This window comes from Mus caroli, chromosome 12 (genome assembly GCF_900094665.2).
Source record: "Mus caroli chromosome 12, CAROLI_EIJ_v1.1, whole genome shotgun sequence".
Taxonomy (NCBI): Eukaryota; Metazoa; Chordata; class Mammalia; order Rodentia; family Muridae; genus Mus; species Mus caroli.
In genome coordinates, this window is record NC_034581.1 from 107,459,196 (window position 1) to 107,463,738 (window position 4,543).

Consider the following 4,543-nt stretch of genomic DNA (forward strand, 5'->3'; position numbering starts at 1 on the left):
ACTGTAGCTGCCTTCAGACACTCCAGAAGAGGGCGCCAGATCTTGTTACGGATGGTTGTGAGCCACCATGTGGTTGCTGGGAATTGAACTCAGGACCTTCAGAAGAGCAGTCAGTGCTCTTAACCGCTGAGCCATCTCTCCAGCCCCCCTCCTATTCTTAAACCTAGGTTAACTGTGATCAGTAAGTTAACAGTCATGGTGTCTCATACCTTTAATCTCAGCACTTGGGAGGCAGAAGCAGGCCATTTGGGAGTGCATTTGAGGCCAGCCTGGTCTATACACAATGACTTCCAGAACAGCCAAGAGCACATAGAAAAACCTGTCTCCCAAAAAAAAAAAAAAGACTTAAAATAAGGTAAGAGGATGATGCCTGCTCGACAGCTTTAATCCCTGGCTTTTCACACCATCGCCTACCGTGAATGTTCCTGGAGAGCAACACGGAGAGCTCCCTTGCATGTCCAGTGGATAAATATGTCATGGCTGATCTGTCATTTCCCAGTTATCAGACATACCCCTCCGTAAGCTCTCCCTTTGAAATACCACACAAACCTGCAATGCCACAGACTATGTGCAAATGCCCAAGGTAGCTACCAACCAGAAGAGGGCAGCTCTGCCATCCTAAGGTGCAGGATGAGGGAGCCCACATTCCTGAGCAGAGTAACCCAGGAGGTGGCGCCCGCCTCTGGGTGAATTGAGATCATGGGGAGAGCTGCCGGCTGGCCTTTGCTCTGCATTCACCTTCATCACATGGGCAATTGAGGTGGGCATCTCAATTTACAAAGAAAACAAAAGCCTATTTCATTCTTTGTAAATATTTTGTCACTCGTATTTTCCATTGTCTTACAGATGTGAATGGTTTCCCAGGGTTGTAAGGATATTACCTACTAAGTGAATGTATATTTCCATAGTGATGGTGCTTGGCTGGTAAGGGGGAAGTGCTAGGGCTGCCCTTTGCTCATTTTCCAGGGCACCTAGCTCACCCCTATCAGCGGGTCAGCCACAGCCTATCCTGATTTATCTGCCACAAGACATGCTTTTATTTTTCTGAGACAGATTCGTGTGATGTAACTCTGACTGGCTTGGAACTTGCTCTATAGATCAGGCTAGCCCCGAACTCATAGCGATCTGAATGCCTCTGCCTCTGGAGTGCTGGGATTAAAGGTGTGCAGCACCACAGCTCCACAGCTGGCTTGACTCAGAGTATCCTTTTCCCCCCATCTCAATATTCTTCACTGGAGTTAAAAGCCATGAAAGACGAGAAGAGAAAGGAAAGCAACAGAACCGGCTGCATTCGGAGCACAGAGGTAGTCATCTCCTAGCACAGTTTATGTTTTCTTATGGCAGCTTGAACTCCTGTGCGTCAGTATTTTTGAGGAAAATATATTTGGCACACATAATCATGTATTGATAGATACTTTCACATACACACATTTACATATTTGCCTTTATTTTTTTAAAGCTGAGTAGGATTACATTTTCTACTTTCTATAGTTCTTGTTGTTTGTTTTGGAGACAGGGTCTCACTATGTAACAACCAGGGGTTGTCTGTTCTCAGGTCTTGAGGTCTTAGTTGTTGACTCCCTACCAGACACATTGGAAGATGCCTCTGCCTTTCTTCAGTGTAGCAGTAGAAATGGCACTGTCCCTGCTAGCCTCTCAGAGAGCAGCTCTGGCTGAGTTCTAGCCTCTCTCAGCTCTAGCATCTAAGTTTTAGCATCTTAGCTCATGATGAGGAGCAGTGGGTGTAGGATGTGTTTGTTTGTTTAATGTCAATTCGACACAAACTAGGGAGCCGCACCTGAAGACCTGTCCTAACTGCTTTGACTGAGGTGGGAAGACCCACGTGGGCAGCACCCTCAGGTGGCAGCCTGGAAACAAAGGGCTTACTCGGGAGGCAGAGGCAGGCGGATTTCTGAGTTCGAGGCCAGCCTGGTCTACAGAGGGAGTTCCAGGACAGTAGGCCATCTGGCTCTTCCCCCTTGGCCTTCCCTGGTGCAGCTGAGTTAATCTGCCCTGTTGTGGCTGCTTCAGGTTCCCTCTCTGACATCAGAACAAGCTTTCTCATCTTGGACTAGGGACTGGGGTTGATGAGACACCCACCTTGTGGACTGTCCCCAGTGAGAGACAGCCATTGTGGAATTACTCCCAATACTGAAGCACCCAGCCTCATGGAACAACTACCTGGTTCTCAGCTCTCAGGTATGGCTCTGCTAAGTGATACCAATTTTTTGTTTTTGTTTTTTTGTTTTGTTTTGTTTTTGTTTTTCCAGACAGGGTTTCTCTGTGTAGCCCTGGCTGTCCAGGAACTCACTTTGTAGGCTGGCCTAAACTCAGAAATCCGCCTGCGGTGGGCTGGTGAGATGGCTTAGTGGTTAAGAGCGCCGACTGCTCTTCCGAAGGTCTTGAGTTCAAATCCCAGCAACCACATGGTGGCTCACAACCACCCGTAACGAGATCTGATGCCCTCTTCTGGAGTATCTGAGGACAGCTACAGAGTACTTACATATAATAAATAAATAAATCTTAAAAAAAAAAAAAAAAAAGAAAAGAAAAGAAAAGAAAGAAATCTGCCTGCCTCTGCCTCCGAGTGCTGGGATTAAAGGCGTGCACCACCACGCCTGGCTAAGTGATACTATTTTAAGCTGACTTAAATTCTCATACTTGCCTGTGTGCGTGCATGTGTGTACATGTGTGTGTGTGCATGCATGCATGTTTGTGTACATGCACTCGCCTGTGTGTGGCTGATCACACTGGTGTTATGTTCCTCTAGAGAATGCTGACTATGCAGAGTTTAAGAGTCAAGGCAGTTTCAAGAGGTGCAATGGTATTGCCATTCTTCTAGGTGAACTCCCGACACCATCAGACTTTTCTGCTGCCCTTGTAGTTCTACAGGTGTGCCTGGGAGTGCTGAGTACTCTCTCAGTCTCCCCACAGAGACTGAGTGGTGGGTGTTGTTCTCTACACGTTCCAGGATCCTCTGGAACCTAGGCACAGGCTCCCTGCAGATGCCAGGGAGAAGCCAGGGAAGCTCCTTTCCCTTCCAGGGGCTCTCAGCCAAGTTGGAAGACAGACCCTGGGGCCCACTAACTGTTGCTGATACGTGGATGCTAATGTCTCCCACATTCATATCGACCTCTAAAGCCCAGAGTGACAGCAGTGGGAGGCGGGGCCACGAGGCGACCTCATGGTTGGGATCACTGAATGCTCATAGGAGAGGGCCCCCGGAAAGCTAGTTTTCTCATCAACATGGGAAAATGCAATGAGAAAGTTCTATGAGTCAGGAAGGAGCCCTCTTTGATCTTGGACACCTCAGCCTCCAGCACTGTGGGTAGCATATTTCTCTTATCAACCAGTCAGTTTATGGTGTGTTCTTTTTTTTTTTTAAGATTTATTTATTTTTATTTATATGAGTATAATGTAGCTGTCTTTAGACACACCAAAAGAGGTAATCAGAACTCATTACAGATGGTTGTGAGCCAACATGTGGTTGCTGGGATTTGAACTTAGGACCTCTGGAGGAGTAGTCAGTGCTCTTAGCTGCTGAGCCATCTCTCCAGCCCCTTATGTTGTGTTCTTAAACTTTTTGAGAAAACTTGCTGGGCAGTGGTAGCAGACCTTTTAATCCCAACATTCACGAGGCAGGGGCAGGTGGATCTCTGCATTTGAGGCCAACCTGGTCTTCAGAGTGAATTCAACCTGGTCTACAGAGTGAGTTCTTGGATAGACAGGGTTACACAGAGAGACCCTGTCTCAGAAAACAAAACAAAAAAACAACAAAAAGAAACAAACACAAGAGAGACAAAGTGACACAGAGAGACAGAGACAGAGAACTTAATGTGTATGGGTTTTGTGCCTGCTTCTATGTTTACACACCTCGTTTATGTCTGGTACCAAAAGAGTCCAGAAGAGGCTGTCTGATTCCCTTAACTGTAGTTGCAGATGGTTGAAAGATGTTTTGTGGGTTCTGGGAATCGAACCCAGGTCTTCTTCAAGAGCAAACAGCACTCTTAACCATGCAGCAATTTCTTCAGCCCCTATGGCATTTTCTTACGGCAGCCTGACTTACAACACGCTATGTATGCAAAGCATTTGAGTCATTGTTTGAGGGTTAGGGGCAGGGACTCCTCCTGACTACCTTATGACTCTGAATGCTGTTAACTTTGACTAGTTGCATCATTTTTCCAGGTGTTCCCCTTGCATTTCATTGGCTTATTAAATTCTGCCCACAATGGCAACATTGTCTCCTTCTGTTTTAAAGATTTTAACGGCATGGGCTAATGTAGCACAAACATGATGCTAGTCTAAATGCCCATAGACAGAGGACAAAGTGAGTTGGTTACAGTTCATCCAGATTGTGGGATGTGAGAAAGCTACTGAACCTACAGTCCAGAAAACATCAAGGATTGAGGGTTTGTGGCTTCCCGACAAGTGTCAAACAGAGTATATGGACCCCAATCCAGATTTCAAAAGAAAAACAAAAGAGGGCTGGTGAGATGGCTCAGTGGGTAAGAGCACCCGACTGCTCTTCCAAAGGTCCAGAGTT